Source organism: Parasteatoda tepidariorum, chromosome 8, assembly GCF_043381705.1.
Source record: "Parasteatoda tepidariorum isolate YZ-2023 chromosome 8, CAS_Ptep_4.0, whole genome shotgun sequence".
NCBI classification, from domain to species: Eukaryota; Metazoa; Arthropoda; class Arachnida; order Araneae; family Theridiidae; genus Parasteatoda; species Parasteatoda tepidariorum.
Window position 1 is genome coordinate 34067082 of NC_092211.1, and position 21855 is coordinate 34088936.

At 28.3% G+C, this 21855-nt stretch overlaps 1 protein-coding gene across 1 annotated transcript in view; it reads right to left on the reverse strand.

The window, feature by feature from the left end:
- The window catches only part of LOC107441526 (cell adhesion molecule Dscam1), a 406695-nt gene that overhangs the window by 31275 nt on the left and 353565 nt on the right, over positions 1-21855 (reverse strand). The window lies entirely within an intron of this gene.

Consider the following 21855-nt stretch of genomic DNA (forward strand, 5'->3'; position numbering starts at 1 on the left):
AAAATCATAAATTTAGAAAAAACTGAAACTTTAAATCCGTGGTCATTCTGCAGTAAATTTGAAGTAATTATGCAGTCATTGTTTCAGAAGTATACTTTCTGATGAATCTGCAGAAAAACTGCAGTTACTTTGCATTGTTGTAAAATTGAAAGAGTTTGATGTCTTCAATCTTGCTTTCCTGGCTGGTATATTAAATTTTTATAATGTTTTTTCTTTTTGATTATATATTAATTTCTTACAATTAGGTAAAAATTCTAAACATATATATTGATAACGGAAATAACGTACACTATCTATATTCATAATAGTTAAAATTCATAAAATACATACTTGATTTAATTGTAATTATTTATAATTCAGAAGCGATACAACTTAAATTAAGAACAACTGATTTTGACTTAAGAAAACTATGTTTGATCAAAGTTTATGGTGAAAAGAATATTAAAGTAAATTCAAGTAGTTAATGTTAATTAGTTAATTTTTTTATTCGAATTCATACTAAGCTAGGATTATTGCAGAACAAAAATTATACTTATTTTTTTCTAATCAAAACAAATATAGTTTGGATTTTAAACAAATTTATATCAAAAGAGTTTGCAAAATTTAGTTTGAAAAAGGGTATTTAATCCAGATTTTTTAGCTTTTAACGTCCTCTTCAAAAATTTATTAATTTCACTTAGTTTCAGAAATTTGTCTTAAAAAAATTTTGGCAATTTAAAACAATATACCTTTTTTATTGCTTGAAAGTAAAGCTTTATAAATTAAACGAATAAATTTGTTCGAAAAAAAAATGACTCATAGTATTTTCAATTGTACCTAAATGAGCCTAATATTTATAAAACTGGTTACTTTAAAAATTCGCTTAGAGCTCCTTACTTTTAAAAATTAAACTTCAAAGAAAAATGACGTAACTTAGGGGAAAGAAAAAAAAAACTCAAATCTACAGTGGTTAGGAATTTTTCATAAGAAAAAAACCTCTTAAGTAATAATTCATTTAATTGTTGTTTTACTGTATACAATCAAAATAATTGGATAACCACAAAATGCTGCTATTCAAACTGTTAACTCTGAAAATTTTTTTTAACTGTGTTTTCACCTTATTTGATTTAACAAATAAAAACTTTATCTTCGCCAACAAGACCCAGCTCATGAAACTAATTAGTTCTTTGTAGCCGTGTTGTCTCAGGAGTGCAGCCGAGATGGTTAATCGGTCAATCTCACGACAGACGGGAAGCCAGTTCGAATCCCAGCCAGTGTCGATATGCTCACAGCGAAAACTTTCACAAGTACTATATTATCTAATTCGATATTTAAATTTAACAAACGTTAAGATAAAAAAAAATTCCTATCTAAGGCTTTCTCTGTCAAAAGGAATTTTTTTGAAACGAAAACTATAGTATTTTTTATCGCTTACGATAGATGGCACCACTAAATACAAAAATTCCGAATATTAACAGTAAAAATTTTGACTGCAATTTACAAACTGAAATACTGAAAATCGCTCAAACACAAGTTAAAATCACTCAAGTTTGAGTGAAACGATTCACTCAGGTAATACTGAAAATCACTCAAACTCGAGTGAAAATAACTCAAGTTTGAGTGAAATTTTTTTCACTCAAAATGAGCTATTTCCATATAACTCTTTCACTTGAGTGATTTTAACTCAAGATGAGAAGGCCGGTTTTTTCTAGATGAAAGAGTTAAATAGCACTCAAGTTGAGTTATTTTCACTCGTTCATTTTAAGAGAGAATGTTTCCAAAGACTTTGTGTTGAAGAAAAACTTTTGGAGAAATCGCCAAAACTTCTCCCAGCGACCGAGAAAACTTTTGCATCAAATGCGGATTCGGAAAAATAAGGAAGCATGAAAAAATATCAAAACAAAAAATATTAACAAAATAAGTAAGTAGATTGAAATTTATTAAATTATTTGTCAGTGGCTCTTATTTAGAAAGCTTTTTTGACCATCTTCGAAAGAGATTGTTGTTGCCGAACGATGATGAAATCAATTATATATTTTTAGAATTGAAAGTTAAATTAGAAAAAAACTAAGTATCTCAAACAAACAAACCTCTTTTCATTTTTTAAAACTAACTAATTTTTATGATATAAAATAAAATGCAAACTTAAGCAAAAACATAATTGTTTATTTATTAAAAACAATTATATAATTATATTATCCCGAATTAGTAAATTTGTTTTTACTAACAATTATATCAGTAAAAGCTATTTTTATTGACACTAAATTTTATTCATCCATCCGATTTTCATGATGCCAACACAAATCGCATTTCCCCACCAAGAAAATGACACTGAATAAAATTGAAATTTAATCATGCACCTTCGATAACATTTTGAACTCAATGAAGGTAACCCCTAAGAATGACCCACCTCCATTAACGACCATTTCACTGCGGAACAGTGAGCGGTCGCTCCTGAGGGATATGAGCCTGATGTATGTATATGAAGTACGTATATGAAGTATGTACTATGAATATAGTATCCTGAAATCTTAACTACATTTATTTGATTAATATATAATTATATAAGTACAATCTTTAGATAATGTTTTCATATTTAATTAAATTAAATAAGTTCATTAAGTCGGAAAAAATATTTTTATTATAATATCCTCTCTGAGAAAGCACATTTTATAAATATTACACTGAGAAAGCATATTTTAAAAAAATATTATTAAGATACACAAATTTCTTCTGCTTCACATCCTAAATTAATGGAACCATATGTTGAAGATTGTGATTCCTCTCGATTTAAAGAATCAAGCATGAGAAAAATCAATATAAAACACATGATTAGTCACTAAAAGCACCGTATTGTAATTAATTTATTTATTGTAGTTTATTGCAATTAATTTATTTATTTTACTTTATTGTACTTGATTTGACACATAATAACTGAATTTAAAATTGGTTTATTTGCAGTGAACCAATAGAAAAATTATGTATGCGTGTGAGCAATTTCATGTACTAAGATTCAATTGACCCATTTTGACCTATCTTGGCATGTACTTCGCCGAATCACGGCAATTCTTGTGATCTTAAAAATTACTGTTTTCACACCAGGCAAATGATTTTTTATTCTTTACAAAAATCAAGTACTAGCTAAGAGAAGAAAGTATTTATTTAGTTAAATAAATAACTACTTTTATAAAAAGAGCTTTTTTTGCGACACGGCAAATAAAAATTTATGCGTTAATGGGTTAATGACTTTGTGTCACATCTAAATTTTTATATCAAATTTGTTCGGAAAACATTCTTATTTTCTAACAGTCCCTACAGTGACTAAGATATGATATTTCTTCAAATAACAAATTTGTAAAAATATTATTAGAAGACTTTTTATTTCACATCCTTTCTCTCCCACTCTACCTCTCCTTCGAAATACTCCGTGATGAAGATCAATATACTAACCATTTATTTTAATAGTTAAGCAGAAATTTTAATTCAATTAAAATGATGAGCAAGTTTTAGGTTTCGTATTGATTAACATGAGAAACATTTATCTCCTTTTAAATATTTTTAAGAGGATGTCAGCCAAAATATGGTAATATTGAATCTATTATCATATTTATCTAGGTACTTAAAATTCAAGAAACGTATTCAAATGTAAAATAGCTGAATTATTTTTCCTCTTTAAATAATTAATCAAATTTCATTCCTGATTTTCACATTTTGTTCGCATGTAAAATGTGTTAAACAATACATCCATTCATTTCTAGTTCATTAATTAATAATCCACATTTTATAGAAAATAATAGCCTTTTGAGAATATGTAAAATAATGGGTCATATTTACTTTAAGAATTAATTCACAGAATCCACTTTGCACATATATTTGCTAAGCTACTCTAGAAAATTGAAACTTGAGACTTCTTTATTAACTTCATTTTTAGAGGAACTGAAAATCATAAGAAGCTTATTGGCTAAAAGCACTTTCCTTTTGATTAAGATTATTGATCGTGTGCAAACATTTACTTAAATAAATGTTATGTCTTTAAGCATTTTCTATGCTATTAAAAGAAAGAAAGACTGTTTAATTCAGGATCAATTATTCTTTTAATCTCCTTCCAGAAAAAGAATAAAGTTCAAATACATTTAATGAAAAATCATTGTAGCAAAAAGGTTTCCACATTACTCTTGTATCAATTTCCTTTTCTTTATCCTCCAGCACCGTTTAATATCCTTTTAGGAACATTTTTCTTAAATAACTTTTTTTTTCGAAAAAATGCAAAATGTGCTCTTTTTTTTAATTCTAAAATGAACAAAAGTATTTTCGATGGAGATTAAGCTAGCTTGAAGTTTGAGAATTGGATATTTAATGAATTTAGAATATAGCAGGAGCTTGGAAAATAGTTTTAAAAGTAAAGATTTCAATTATGAATTTTATTTCCATCACAGTTGTAAAAGTAATATTTGTTCACAATTTTGTTCTGGGTTGTAGGAATTCATTAAAAATGCACATAATATATTTAAACTTCATGCTTTAGTTCAAAATTATTAAAATTGAATATTTAATTATGTCCTTTCAGATAATTATTGATCTTTCCTTGTATTTATTCATTGACTTATCAGTTCTATTCGAGCTATGTAATTTTAAATAAATAAAATATTAAGTGAGCCGAATTTACCTAAATAAAATTAGTGGTATTTTAATACTTGTTTCAAAGAAATAAATAGTTTAATCGAAAAAAAGAAATAGTTTCAAACTATATATAGCTTGTATAATCTGATTTAACAAATGCACTTTTGCGCACAGAGTTAATTTAAAACTTTTAATTAATTTATACAAAATTTGAATGCATAATGAATAACGTTTATAGCTACTTTAAAATAATTAAAGAAAACTTATTTATTAATTAACGTAATTTTAAAATCAATATTTAGATAAGATTTCTTTTCGAATGATAGCATAGTCTTAACATACGCATATATTTTATATTCAGATATCTAGACAATTGTATAATAAATTATTGTTCTATTTTGAAGGGTTTGCATACATGCACTCTGAAATCCTTACATTTAGAATAGAAATCTGTAAAGCTGATTTTTAGCGAAACGTTCTTATACGTCTAAATAAGGCGAAAGAAGATTTTCAGGGATATTGTAGCCCAGTGGTTAGAGAATCAGACTCCGGTCTTTTGGGGCTAGGGTTTCTTTCTTGTCTCAGCTAAGGCCCACCGTGTATATGCGATATATGTGCTCGTAAAAGCTGTGGATCATGTTTTCAGTCGCTGATCAGTACAATGGGTACGGAATCTGGAGAAAATTTCTTTCCCCATTAGATATATGTCTAAATTGAGGAAGTAACCTCGCGAATAATTAGTGCTGCCATCTTTCCGTGGAATTTGGCATCAGGACGTACATTCACCATAGCGTCGATTTCTTGCCAAACAAAAGTTTCCCCTTTCTGACTTAATTCGTAAAAGGCAAGTGTTTGGCAAGCTTGAATTCTCCAAGTGTTATTAGATACAACAATAGAAAATTTATCGAAATGGCAAACTGTGCAAAAAAAAAAAAAAAATTCTACGTTTTTGCTCAAAAATAACTTAAATATTCAAATAATATATTTTGTAAGGTTTTATTTTTTTTACAAAAGAATTTAAAATACAAATGCCTAAAAAAAAGAATTCGCACGGGCAAGAAATAAAGTAAGCACTTATTAAATTTCATTTCATATTTATTATGAAAAGCGTGTTGTTATAAAGTGTTCATTTTTTTTCTGATGAATCATTTTCCGTTTAATAAATAAAACAAAACCTAAATAGGCATAAAAAAATAAAAATACCTGAAAATAAGGTTCCTAAAGAGCTAGAAACGGAGTATTTCCCAAAAACTAGGGATATGCAGGATGATGATTGCTTGAGTGTTATATTTTTATAAGATATTTTATTATAGTTTATAAGATATGTAATAATTTTATAAGATATTTTTGTAAATTATATTTTTATAAGGTTTAAAAAAATTTATAACAATCTACTTTTATTTTATAAAAGAAATTAAATATAAAGCACTAAAAAAAGATTTCCAATAAAAAGTCAGAAAATATTTTCTTAGGATAGAAACACAAGAAAATGAGATAGTTAAAAGGTATTGAAAATTACATTAATTACTACAATCTTGAATATTTATAAGCAATTTTGTATATACAGCTTTGTATATAAAGTATTTTTTTCGAAGTTCGTAAATAAAAGGCTAACTAAATATTTTTATTATGAATTTCTTTTTTATTTAATTTTGGGTAGTTTAACACACAAATAAATACTTTCCATAATTTTTTTAAATCATTCAGTTTTATTTATTTACGTAACATTCTAAACTCTGTCATGCAAAAAAAAGGTTATAGTGAAAGCTGAAATTTCGATGAAACAAATTTGTAATCAGCGTACTTTTTAAGTAAACTATATATCAAAATATTAAAAGTTATCTTCAGTATAATTTTAGTACCTCTTTATTGCAGAAATAAAAATAGTTTGAATAAATTCCCATAATATATAGCAGAATTTACGCTCACAACTATTAAAAGAAAAAATGTGTCGCAAGTATAATTATAGAAATTTTTTCTCTTTTCAAGCATAAGAAACAAAAAAGACTTCAAGAAATGCTTGCATTAAAAAAATATATTCACTAAAGAAAAAATTAATAAATCCCACGAAAAGAAACATGCATTTTTTTTTTCCTTTAATGCATGTCTTTTTGTATACCATTTTTTATACTTTATTTTTTCACCAACAATGTCTTTTTCTAGTAATGGAAGAGAAATGGGTCGAAAATAGCAGTAAGGAAGAAAAAAAGAAGAAAAGAAAACTGAACCCGCCCTGAAGTTCAGTAAGCATGTGAAATGGTTATTTTATACCATTTTGCTCGAGAAAAAAATGTGGGAAGAAGGAAGAGCCGTCATTACAGTTAAATCTCAAAATTCGAAGAAGAAATCAGAAAGGCGGAGCTAAATGAAAGTTAAAAGTCTTCAAGAAAAAGTTTTATTAAAAGTAAAAATCAATATTTTTTTGAATAATATTGTTCTATTCAAGTATTAACTTTCATTGTTTGGAGATAGTTACTTATTGTTTATTCAAATAGAAGAAAATTTGAAAAATCAATAATTACTTAGGATGATCGATGCATGTTAACTCTAGTTTTAGCCATTATTTCATTATCTTATAAATAGCTGTTCAACACTCATAACCAAATGATTATCTAGATTTAATATCTCTTTTAATGTAAATTATTAAAAAAAAAAGAATTATACTTACGTCTCAAGTTTAAATCTTAAAGGAAAGTATTTCTAAATTAAAAATTTACTTTTTTTATATTAATTAGTAGAAAGAACATTGTTTTTTATGAATATTTTGATTGCTTTTTTGTGTTTTAATGATCTATGCAAGTTATTTAAATTGATCTTAACTCCACATATAGAGGTAGAGAGCCAAATGAAATATAACGTACCCAATATGAAATATTTAATGTGTGTTTTTATATACTAAGTCCTTTTAAAATCACTGTAGTTTCAAAAACAATTAAAGAGAATTGGAATTAGATTAAAATGTAAGTCTTAACATATTCTGCTCAGGAAACTAGACAGTTTCTCCTCAACAACTTTCAAGGTTGGTTACAAAGCTCGAAAACAGATGACTTAGCAAACAGATGAGGACAATAACACAATGTTTCCAAAATAACGCCACACATTTTGAACAAACCTAATCACATTACACAGTTTGATTGCAGAAAGTCCTGCACTTAGCAGAAGACCTTGTTTTCTATATTTTTTTTATTTGTTTAAGAAAACTTGAAATAAATAAACAAATACATGCCCAGCTAAAAATACACTGCAGTTTTCTTACAGAACTGAAGTAGTTTTGTAGTTTTTCAGTTGACTGCAGATTTTCTGTAGTCTAATCTTAACTGTAAAAACACTGTAGTAATTTTACAGCTAATGTGAAGTAATTTATCAGTAATTTATTTCAGTAATTTTTAGCTATTGTCTACAAAATTACTGCAGTTTAAATGAGGTCACTTTGAAATTATAAATTAAGAAGAAACTGAAAATTTAAATCCGTGGTTATTCTGCAGTAAATTTGAAGTAATTATGCAGTCATTGTTTTAGAAGTATATTTTCTGATGAATCTGCAGAAAAACTACAGTTACTTCGTATTGTTGTAAAATTGTCTTTGATGTCTTCAATCTTGCTTTCTTCCTTGGTAAATTCACTTTTTATAATGTTTATGTCTTTTTTTTTCCTTTGATTATACTATATTAAATTCTTATAATTAGGTAAAAATTCTAAACATATGGATTGATAACGGAGATAACGTACGCTGTATATATTCATTAAAAAAAATTTATAAAAACATTCTTGATTATAATTTTATTTATTATTATAAATATTTAACTATTTATAGTTCAGAAGCGTCGAAAACTTTTAAGTAAGAGTTTGACGCAATTTAATTATTTTAAAATATGCCTAAAATTATAGGTATTTAAATATTTCTGTATTTTTGTAATTTTATTACTAAATAAATTTTTTATAAATTTTTGCTATTTATTTACTTTTTTTTGACTTAATAAAGCTGCTTTTGCACAGCTTATGGTAAAATCAATATTGCAGTTTCTGAATTCATTTCCTATAAGAATAAGATATATATATATTCATGCCTACTTTTCTCTGTCTTTTATTTTTTAAAAGATTATTATCTAAAAATTCCTCCACTTCTATATTATTTGCTCGAAAAAAAAAGTTCAGTTTCTAATTTAAGGCAAGACTTTTTTAATCATTTCCAATAACGTTCAAAAACCGTAATTTTATTTTATTTTTCTTTCAAATGTAGTGTAATAAATTTAGACATGTTAAATAAATTTTGTAATCGCAGTATTTTATATAATAATTTCATGGGACAGAAAATAACAAATTATAAATCAACCAAGCATTTCCCAATTTAGGCAAATTATCATAAAACTTTTTCTTTAATACACAACCTTTTCTTTGAATAATAATTAAGAAAACTGGATTTTTCGTCTAGAAAAAAAGCTAGAAAAAAGGACGCTTTAAAGTTCTATAAACGTTAGATTGAAATTATCCAGTTTTAAAATATGTGCCTTATAAAAAGTATTTGTTGATTTTTTTTATATTCAAACATTAAATTAAAACTATTTTAAATAATTTAGTCAGACAATTTCAAGTCTTTTGTAAATAATTTAAGTAAAATGTTTAAACTCTTATATCGTGTATGTTTATTTATTCATTAGAAAGAACGATAGAACGAAACTCACTCAAATTATTTTTAAACAAACGAAGACGAGAAAGCGTATGAAAAAAATTTAGTGTAAAAAAATCAAAACCATTAACTATTTTCACAAATCAAATTATTTTTTATGTACCTATTGCAAATAGTTAAATGTAGGATAAATTTTAGAAAAAAGGAAAATGTAGTTAATTCGAGGAGATTATCCTGCCATGATTTTTTTTATGATTTCACAATAGGGAGGAAATTAAGAAAATTGCGTTTCACATCTACATGGAGGGGAAAAAATGGGAAAATTCTCGTACTGTACTGTACAGACGTTTCTCTTAAGAATAATGAACATATCAAGAGCAATAATAGCAAAATATGCTGTAAACTAATTAATAGTAACGATTCACCGAAAATTCTGGTATTTTAAGTTATAGTTCTTATTACCACACATTTAGTAAAATACAAAATGAAAAAATATATTTAACCGAATAAATGGTTTTTATGCCATGTTCTAAGGTATTAGTATAAACTTACCGAATTTTACAACATTTAACGCATTAAAAATTAATCCACGTTAGGAAAATACTAGTTTACTGAGCACAAAAAAGAGAAGTGTGTTAGTTTCAGAAACGAAACTCTTAGTTTACTAAAATAAGGTTTTGCAGTAGCAACATTTCCAAAATATTAATGGTGATAAGTTGTAGCAGAAATTTTTTTGACGTCACAATGGTCGATGTTTTTTTTGACGCTGATCCCTTACCCAGAATAGAACAACATACTAAGAGGAAATCAATCTATGCCTTTCTCTATAAAAACAAAGCACTGGTCAAAACTATTAGGCTTTAGTGGCAGAAGCCACCCATTGCAAATTGGTACATTGATTGATGGTTTCTGGAAATTCTTCAAGAAGTGGATATTAAAGGACTTGTGACTCATAATCGCAATGCATCTTCTCATTCAACGAGTGATAGATAATCATATTCACCTAATCTTGTTCTGTGCTACTTTTGATTTTTTTTCTCATCTAAAAATAGCGTGGATGTCATTTCTCCTCCAAGAAGGAAATAGATGTGACTATAAATGGCATATTTCATAGATTTAGAGAATTAAATGACTGAAGGCATTTGACCTTAGGAAAATTCGGCTACTAAACTGCATGAGTATGAGAATGGACTATTTTAAGCACTCCTAAGATTTCATTAATACAACTTTAAGAACCGAAGTGTATATTAAAAATTTTAGAGTGGAATAAACTGGTGAATCTAATTAATGAAATTAATACAAACGGAATCCAGTAGAATTAAGAAGATTCATTGTACAGTGGTATCGCGTTGGACATAATATGTTTAAAAAAAACTAGAATTAAGAAAAAAAGACGAAAAATTTGTTGTTGTTTTTTTCTGATTAAAGTTTTGATTCTCAGAACACATATATTTTGTAATTGAGTAGTTATTTATATCTAAAAAACTCTTCAAATAGTTATCTTTAGCACTCCTTAATTTTCCTAAATAAAACCGAAATGTATCTCAAAAAGTTTAGAGCGGAATAAACTGTTAAATCTAATTAATAAAATGTGTGCAACCGGAATCTAAAAGAACCTAGAACATGCAATGTACAATTGCATCGCATGGGGCATAATATATTTAAAAGAGCTAGAATTATAAAAAAACAAAAGAAAAAAAAGAAGAAAAATTTTTTTTTCCCGATCAAATTTTTGATTTTCAGAAACAGATATATTTCTTAATATAAATCATTAAAAACTTTTCAAAATTACTTTTTTTTTAAATACTCAATTTTTTAGTAGTTGATGCAGAAAGTCAGGATATTCTAATTAATAAAATATTTTTCCCTGGGGAAATCTTTTACCATCGCCAGCGAAATCTATTATCGAATGACCGAATGATTCTTGAAGGACAGAGTTGAAAGATTGTGCCTTAACTTTTCGAAGTATGTGTCTGGATAGAATAGAAAATAACGATGATATCGCATAGTATAGAATACATTAAAAAAAATTAGAATTATAAAAAACAGAAAAAAAACAAAAATTATATTTTTTTTTCCTCGATCGAATTTTTGCTTCTCAGAAGCAAATATATTTTTAATAGAGTAAATATTAAAATCTGAAAACTCTTGGAAATTATTTTTAAACACAATTTTTCAATAGTTGGAAACACTAATGCAAACAGTTAGAAAATTTCTAATTAATTAATTTTTTTTCTATACACTATTAAACAAATTTCGAGATTAAATTAGTACAAGAATTTTTTATTGGTTTTCTCATACACCAGCTTCAAGTGCTCTTCATATTTCAGCAGAAATAAAAGTATAATTAACGCAAGTGGAAATTATAAAAATGCAACTTATAAAACCAAAAGAATTTAAGAACATGAATTCACTGGAGTGTAAGTAACGCTTGGGCAAATAAAAAATTGAAGGAAGAAACTTTATTGAACGAAAATAAAGAGAAATAGAAGAATCTTGAAAAAAACATCCCTCGCTTGTGGCCATCTTTTTTTTCTTTTTTCATTAGTTTCTCTCTTTTTTATTTACCCTTTTGTTTCCGCTTCAGTAGTTGATGTTTTCACAGCGAGATAAACGCAGAAATTGATAAATGCTACAGATTTCATCTGACTGGTGATAAAGAAGACTTTAGCAAGGAAGTTATGTCAGAGGAAACCTTTTACCTACGCCAGCGGAATCTATTATCGAAGGACCGAATGTTTCTTGAAGGGCTGAGTTGAAAAATTGAGACGAATGGTTGTGCCTTAACTTTTCGAAATATGTGGCTGGCTGGAACAGAAGAGAACAAAAATCCAATCGAGTTGAAAGGCATCTCATTGTATCATGCCATGTGGTTCCCAAAGTATCATTGATGATAAAAATATCGAGCAATCACTGCTAACAACATAAATAAAAACCAGAGAAATGACAGCTATCAATAATGTATATAGTCAATTGTTTTCTTAAATAATGAGCATCAGTTTTTATCTTTATGAATAACATTCTCAGCAATTCTGGTAATATATTTTGTGTGCCAATACCACGTTTCATTTTTCGAAATATTTATACACGTTTCGATTATGTTTCTTTTACTTTTTTTAACAAAGCTTTTAAGATGATGCCCTATCAGGAGAGATATTTTTCGTCTCAAATTGTTTTTCACTTCTATAACTAATTTAAAAATAAAAGAATAAAAAAGTGTGTTCAGACAAGCCTAGAGTAAGCTATGAAGTGACAAATACTAAATTAAAATTCGCAAAATATCCAAATGAAAACAAATTATGCGAACATAGCTTCAATTCCCAATAGAGTAGTCAATTGTAACATGGTACAATTGTAACAGAGCAAAAGTTTCGAGTGTTAGGCTCCAGATTTTGTTCCTAGGTGGCTCACAAGGTGTATTCAATAAATCTACATGTACACCCCTGCTGGCAACCATTTTTATGTACTTTTGAAAGAGTTACATCACGAAAGATATTTTCAAGCTGCGTAAGTACTTTTTTTGGTATTATAATATTATAGTGTAACAAAGTAATTTTGTTTAAGCAAATAAAAATAATTAACTGAATATGTAAGTGGACACCTAAATTAACATTTCAATAAAAAAGAATTAGTTTTGTTAATTAACTAGAAATGTTTTTAACAAATGAAGCTGAAATGGTGTCTTGGGGACGATTGTAACAATAAGTAAAGGGACGATTGCAACAGCTGAAAATAAATAATCTTATGTTTACAAACCATTACTTAACTCTTTAAGAACCACCAATAGTTTCCTATATCATTTATATTATGTTGCATGTGCATTATTTTATTTGTCACCTTTCACAGCATAAATTAAAATTTTTAACCCCTTAAAGTTAAAAGTTTAACCCTTTAGGTCTCTGCTCATTATTATTTTTACTCCTAAAATATCACTACTATTTTGATCAATAAAAAAATATATCACAACTATGATAATATGTATAATTAACTATGTTTTAGTTGAATTTATGAACTGTTACAATTGACCCCGTAAGTGGGGACAATTGTAACAAGTGCACGACTCTCAAAAATTTTTAATAACTAATATAATAACATTTAAAATAAGGTATTTATTTTTTTTTTCTTGTAGAGGTTAGTCTACTTTACTCGTCTGTCAATTAATACTTATAATATATTGGATTTTTTGTTAGCTAAAAATAGTTAAGTAAAGAATGTTACAAATGACCCCACTCTCCCCTACTCAATAGAGAAGTTCTATTCCAATTATTTATTTGTATTTTAATATTTTTAATTATTTTTTCGGCTATTGAAACTGCATAATTAACTCAAGGTTTGTCTGAACTCACTTTTTTTTTAAATTTGAATTTTAAATTAGTTATGGAGGTGAAGGAGAATTTGCGACGAAATGTTTCTCCCCTGTTATGGAGTCCTCTTAATACGCACCATAAAAGAACGGATGTTTTAGAGGCAGCAAAGCATCATTTTAATAGCAAAAATTAAGATTGTCAAAGTTCAAAAAAGTTTCAAAGTTCAGATCTTTTTAAAGTTAAAAAAATGATTAAGTTTTTTCAAAATCATTTAAGATAATTCTAAATGAAATTTGAAGATCTTAAAACTTCTCACGTTATAATAATTAAAAATATAGTTTAGAATACATGATTCAATGTTTATTAGTACTTTAGAAATTTATTTTTCTGTTCTTGTTTGCTACCCCATAATGTGAATAATTATTAATTCATTTAAATCTCGTTTTTATAATCACTTCAGTTAGAAATTACCCTTATTTAAGGCGTATTAATATAGAATTCACAGATAATAAGAGACATAAGATTTTTGTGAATTTAAACATAGTCCAACTAGAGAAATACAAGCATGTGGGGGAGACAGGAGTAAGACCGGTGTGGAAATTACTTCTGCTCTATAGCGAGCAAACTCTGAATTGCACTTTACTAGACTAGAAAAAGGACCTACCATATTGGTATGTTGTTGTTAAGTAATTCATGGTGTCAGTGCAGAAAAGTTTGTTTTACTATGAAAATTTTCTAACGTTCTCTTGCTTTAAAGCTCACCTTATTTATTGGCCATTAGAGTTATAAAAATTAGTTTCAGTCCAGCCAAGTATACGTATACTAAAGATTTATACCCTAACAATAATATTTCGTCCAATAGTTGAGCAGTTCAGTTTTGTGGCTGTAACATCTGCTCAAGACAGAGTACCCCCATGATGTGTCTATGTTGGATTCACGAAAGATGCAGTACAGCTGGGGAATAAGATAATTGCATCTAAATATACCACTGAACAAAGTTTATTGCGAACCGGTTCTGAAAAGCACAAAAAGCATTATTTTCACGACCTTTTATACAAAATCGTAGTTTTTAAATAAAAAAAAAGGAAATTGTCTACAATTTTCTTAAAAAAAATAAACTAAATAATAAGCACAATATTTTTGATGGAAATTTTGGAGGCTACCTCAGTTGTCCTAGACCACAGTATATTGTCCCTCTCTTTCTCTCCTCTTCGTGAGTAGAGTCTTGACTATATCACGTATAAATTGCATGCATAATTTCATTAAATTGTCATATGAAATAGAAATGTCTGAAACTGTTCCACTAAAATTCTAGTATTTCGAAATTTTCCATGGAGTTAACATGTGTATCTGATTTTACAATACTTGTATTGATTACTAGAATGCTTGATTTTCTAGAAACTTTTTCTAGAAAAATGTACAATGACATATTAAGAATGACGTATTCTATACAACTAAACAATAAATATCTTGATTAAACCTAACAGTTTCTAGGTTAACCCACTGACGCGTCCGCTTATAAAGTTTGAACCTGCAGTCTTCTCTCCATAATAAAACCAGTATTTCCATGTTATTAGATAGAGAAATAGTGTATTGGAAAGAGATATTCTCTCAATTTTGCCCATTTGCTAAACCGCCAGTGGATTAACCCCTCCCTTCTCTCTCCCGTGAAAATGATAGGTTGAGGTTTCGCCCTTTATATCTCGCTCCCGTGATATTTTCGGGCTGGAGTGTTCAGTAGTAGCGTGCTAATAAGAATAAAACTAATTCATTTCTTTTGCCTGGAAATCATTTTATTTCTCATTTTACACACCAGATGGCAGTACCAGGATATTTTAAGGTAATTGTAGATAGTTAGTTTATTTTAAACTAGATGTCAGCACTAATCAAATACGTGTATTTGTGATAAGTGAAAAAAATAGGCACTTTAATGACCGTTTTCTTGAAAATTAACCGATCGTTAAGGGGTTAAGCTCCAACAGGCCTTCGAATCTTAGCTTTCCCGTTATTACCCCACTTTACTCCATATAACTCAATTCGTCTAATAGTTACTGTCAGCGTGTACATACCAAAGTGCAGTAATGTATATTGTGAAACGAAGATAAATGCAATACTAGATAAAATAATTATAATGCTAGTGATCAAATTATCACCTATGACAACAATTCGTTGAGAATACACATTTTAATTAAATAATTATATTTTTACGTCAGATATATGTGAGAGTTTCAAAGTCATATTCAGTTCTTTATTTGCAAAACTTGCTGATATGTGTGAAAGGAAATTTATAAAAAATATATTGTGATACAAACGAAAACAGTATCTAGCGAATTTTTGTATAACCCTCAATTTCACACATATTCGAGGTAAACAATAGTAGAATTAGTAATGTTTACCGAACGAGATGGCTTGGATAATTAAAAAGTTTTGAAAACCAAAACCCAACGAAAAAATCTAACACTTAATAAGTCAACAGGTCAGGAAATGGCCTCTCACTAATAAATTTGACAATGTTGAAAAAGAACTTTAGCGTGCCGAGTAGCTAGAATTTGGAAGTCTGTGACGTTGTTTAGACAACTATGATCTGGGGTGAATATGGTCTGTTCTGGACACCAAAGCCGAGAAAAAGGAGAAAAATGCTCGCAAAATGGATAAGAGGAACAGCTTTATGCTCATCAGTTATTTTTTTCAGGGAATAAGAGCATATGTTCTAATGAATATTTAGCAGAAAACACGAAATGACATCAGATTAGAACATATGCTTATCTCTACATTTGAGTAATTGCAATAAATTCACAGATCTTAGTTTTAACAGTTTTTTTTATGTAGAAGATATAAAATCATAATTCTTTAGGAATAATGCTAAATGAACGAATAACTATTTAAGTCATTGATCATATTTAAATATCCATGAATGTAGAAAAAATAACTGTAAAGACCTTTGAAATTCAAATAAATATTCACCCCACAATGTAAAACTATCTCTATTCATAAATGCGGTAATATAGACCCTAAATTAGAAATTTTTAGGCAAAATTCTAATTTATCCATTTCGTGCAAATTTTATGATGTGAAATTCTCAAATAGTATCAATAATGTTATTATATTTTGATAAACAAATAAGAAATCAATTCAAATTCGTTAAAATAAGTATTACACACAATTTATTTAAAGTGTATTTTAAACTATTAATTTACATTAAAAAAAACACTTTTTAAGCAATCTTAACAGTGTATTATTTTAAAGCAGCATTTTAATTAATTTCTATTAATACATTAAACTTTATATAAAGTGCGGTGTTTTCAAAGCAATTTATACTTGAATTATAGATGTATGTCATGTAAAATATATTACTTCTTAAAATGAGATGGATTATTATTCCTAAGGATATCTATAAATTATTAAAATAATGAAACTTGAGAATTCTATTGAATTTTTGTACAGTATCTGCCTAAGGGTTAAGTAAACTATATTCAACTTGATATTTGTTTTTGAAAGGAAGAAAAGCTGATATATGATATTCGTATATGAAAATATCAAAGATTTATAATATATTATAAAAGCTTTTTACCACGAAATGCTGAAGGGCATATAAAACGAAAAGAATATATTCACTGTTTCTAACTATTGTCAATAGAAATTGGAAAGATAAGAAATAGGTATTTCTTGTAATATAATCCAAACAATAAATTTATTTTTGGATATAAATTTTTAGAATGAAAATTTCAATTTTCGCTAAAAAAAAAATAAATAAAAAAAACTATTATCCTTATGATATATGGCACATTTCCTTAAATTGACACAGTGTAGCATCTGAATATTCAAAGAAAAATAAAATGCTGCAGATTTGACATTAAAATAAAGAAATAATGTAAAACAAGTAAAAAGTAGACATACATATTTTTTCTAAAAAAAATATGTATGTCTCAGGATGTCAGATCTTAATTCATCAGGATATCGATATTATATTACTAATAACACTGTGGAAAAACTTTTTTTTTGTTATATGGTTTATTTTACAGATCTTAGATACTTACGTATCGCTACTCTCAAATATATAATCAATTCCTCTCTCGAAGCTACAGATATTTTCTAAACGGCATTTTCAATCTATTTCTTGACGAAATATGCCAGCTTAAAAACGTTATGTATAAGAGGAGGTCGCATAAATGCTGCGACAAATTTCTAGAAGATTTAGAACAAATCATCAGGATTAAAATTGCATACGAACCCATGCAATGAAGTGTTGTCATACGTCACTAGGAGTGCTTCCCCATTTTGAACTGTTTTTTTCTTGTGCTTTCGAACAGGACGTAATAGGGAAGAGCCTTCACCTGAGTACGACGATATTTCCGGGCGTGGGTTTGTATGCAGTTTTAATCCTGATGATTTGCTCTTAATCCGCTTGAAATTTGTCACAATAATTACGTGGCCCCCTGATATATATAATTTTTTTCAAACTTGTACATTTCAATAAAAAGTAGTTTTAAAATGTCTTTTAAAAACTCTGTAGTTTAAGGACCAAAACAAATTTGAGATTTCAAATATCTGTTTCCCAATTAGGCAAGAGCAAGTATTTGTATCAAAGTAGCAAAAAACTTATTCTCCGGTGTTTTTATCTGGATTGATAATACGGATCTGGAAATTTTGAGTTGAAAAATTGATTGCATTAGTGAGCTGATTTCATAAATGGTATCGAGTCACATTTGAAGTGTTTTACAAACAAAGATTAAATCTATGATCAAAAATGCCTATTTTAAATATTGTGGTTAAAGGTAAAGTAAAAAAATTGCTTGATAAGTCAATGGGACTACTAAGTTTGAGGTTTCATACGTAAAAAATGTACACATTTGTGTATATATACACCGAAGAGCCATTACATTATGACCTCCCTGCTAATAACATGTAGGACCACCTTTAGACCTCAAAACTACTAGCAGCCGCCGTGGCATTGGTTCCACAAGGTGCTATTAGGTAGTCTGAGATATCTGGTACGAAACGCTCACCAACTGGTCCTGCAATTCCCTCACATAACGAGAGAGTAGCATGGCAGCACGAATTTGGTTTTCCAAGTAGGACCACAAATGCTCTATTGGATTAAGGCCAGGTGAATTTGGGGGCCAAGAAATGACTTCAAAGTCACTGGAATGTTCCTCGACGATTCGACCCTTATTACATGGTGTATTATCCTACTGGTTAACACCATCCCCCGCAGGAAAAACTGTTGCCATGAATGGGTGAACCTGGTCTGCAACTATGTTCAAGTAGCTTACAGACGTCAGGGATTGTTCTATGATGATTATGGGTCCTAGTGTGCCCCATGAAAACATTGTTCCTGGGCGAGAAACCATGAAAACCTGGGCGAGCCCATTGTTATAGATGGAGGGTGGTCATAATGTAATGGCTCTTCGGTGTATATATTCCGCACCTAACGTTATTATCTAGGCATATAGGGACACAGTGTCCAATGTATTGTTTTTCTCTGAAATGAATGAAACAAAATGGTTGAAACGAATACTTTAAAACATAGAGAAGTTTCTATGTATCAAAAGTACAATTTTGTACCTAGATTTATTCACACGTCGGACATAACCTTATCGACAAATGGGACGCTGTTCCATACGGCTCCATTTTCGTTAGTAGTGCTGACTTATAACATAAAATGCTACTCCCCTCCTTTAGTAGATTACAATACAAAGGGCAAAACTAATTTAATATTTTGAAAATCAAAATTTTCAGTTTGTGAAGAAATGGTTGTTGTCCTTTAACTATGTTGTCCTGAAATCAGCGTTCCATAAAAAGCAGCTGTTAGTTTCTAAATACTTTTTTATTGGATTCTTCTGTATTCTTACTGCAGTAAATTTGTGAAAAATGTGCAATTAACAAACCTATTTTCATCTAAAATTTATGGTTAGTTACTTACGATAATTGAATGACCAAATTGTGCCATTGAATATGAATAATATGCATTAGGTGATGTAATAATTCAATTAACTGAATATGCTATAATAGATTTAGTACTATTAATATGCCGCTCTTATCACAATGTTACCTACAAATATACTTATTAAACGAAGTAAAAGACTTGCTTTGACAAAATATTGTTCAAAATATTTCAATAAATGTTGAAATAGATTTTCAATAATTATGGCTGAATTTATTGAAACTTGAATCTTGTAAGTAATAATTCCTGAGAAAAACACGAAAGAAAAAGGTAAAAACGATGGATAACATACAAGATAGATACCTATCTCGAAACTTACATCTTGTTGCCCAATGACTCATTCCCTTTGTAATTAGAATTTCATTTAACAAAATTGTTTATAACAAAATTTAATTATTACTAGATAGCAAACTGAGGTTAGATTTACACTGAGAAAAATGTATGGTCAAAACTGCCAGAACTAACGCTGTATGGGAACACCAAAAACACGGTAAAGTGCTTTGGTAATAATTTAGGTAAAATTAACAATAAAATATTGTTATTTAATGTATGTTAAAAACTAGGTAAATGTGGTAAACTATGGTAATTTCATTATTATATCTTACAGCATAGCATAAAGGCTGTTTATTCTGTTAAATTTATTTTTAAACTTTGCATTTTTAAGATTTATGTGTGGTACTAAATGTGTTATAATAAGAACTATAATTTTGAAAACACGAACTTCTGGTAAACTGTTACCATATGAATTGTTTAAATATTTTATATTTTAGTAGTTGCTATCATTAACAGAATCTTTACCGTACACTGCGATAATTCTACTAGAATGTATTTCTCCGTAAAGAATGTACATTTAGGAAAATTAAATTTTGATGAAAATCCTATCGGCTGGAAAATAAGGACTCTATAACATTTCATGCTTTTAAAAAAATCACAAAAACGTTGAAAATTTGATAATTCTGAGTTATTATTAATTCTATTTTTGCTGTTTGAAATTATTTAATGTAGATGACGTAACACGTAAATTATTGTCCAAACTTCTCTCCTTCACAACTCTCTCCTTAATACTTTTCAACAAAAGAATTTAAAAAACCCTAATATTTTTTATGTAACATTCCTTGAAATAGATTATAGGTTTTGATTTTACTACTATAACATTTTAAGTGTACATTAATAATCGAGACATTTAATTATTGATTTTCGATATATTTATACAAGGTGATTTAGTAGATAAGTTTGTAGGGATAATAAGGAGTATCATAAGGAAATATTCACTTCACTGCTGCCCTTGGCTGGAAATGTCGTAGTACGCATATGGGGGTGCTTTCTTAGGGGTGCTTTCACTGTTCGTGAGCACTATAAAAGTCACTTGCATTTATTTAAATCATCTTCATTATGAGTTATTTTTATGTTTTCGAATAATTATTATCAACAAATTGCAATCAAATCAATAGGCCTAAAATTAACTGTTTTAATTGCAGATTGGGCGACAAGCTTACTGGATTCATTAATTTGGATGTTATAGCATAAAATTAACACATAGTTAAGATAATTTAGATAAGTTAAAGCACTGGTTCAAATTTGCCCAAATATCCAGCTCATAATCGGGAACCAGCCTTACCGGCAAATTATATTTTTACCAAGTACTGAAACCCGCGGGTTACAAATCCCTGAATTGTAAGTTTAAGAATTAGACAAAATATTTTAAAACCACGCTAAAACAATTTACTTGCCGAAATCTTACAAAAGATATTAAAGAATATCTATCAGCATTATTTTCCTTACCTTTACTTTTGTTTTTAATAAAAAACATCACTATTTTTGGGAATATCAATAAATATTTTTCTTTATAAACGCGCAAAACCAAAAAAAAAAAATATATATATAACTTTCGTTTGCAGATCTTAAATGCACCTACTATTTTTCAAGCAATCGAAGGAATAAAACAACGACATCACAGCATCGTCAAAAAACATAACCTTTCAAAAGTTTCCACTGACCCTTCCTTCTTCAAACATATTCCGTGCAATAAACTTGATCACAAGAGCTCACGTTATAGAATATGGTGTCAAAAATTTATGTCATAAAAAATTGGATGACATCCAAGACCACCAAGCAAGAGAAGGTGTCCTGGACTCGTGATCCAGAAAGACTTTAATCCAATTGATTGTGCTGCCCGACCCTCTTTTTAAAAGTGAAAGACTTCGCGTTAAAAGGAAAGATAAACAACGTTTATAGGGATATATGTTCTTTTTTGACGTCGAAGCGTCTTTTTCCGGAAATTTGATTTTTTACACCCGCCAGACCTGCCGCTCTTGGTTTAGACGTTTATTTTTTGAGACATAGAAGACATGTATGCTCTTTAAACTCCAGATTTCCTT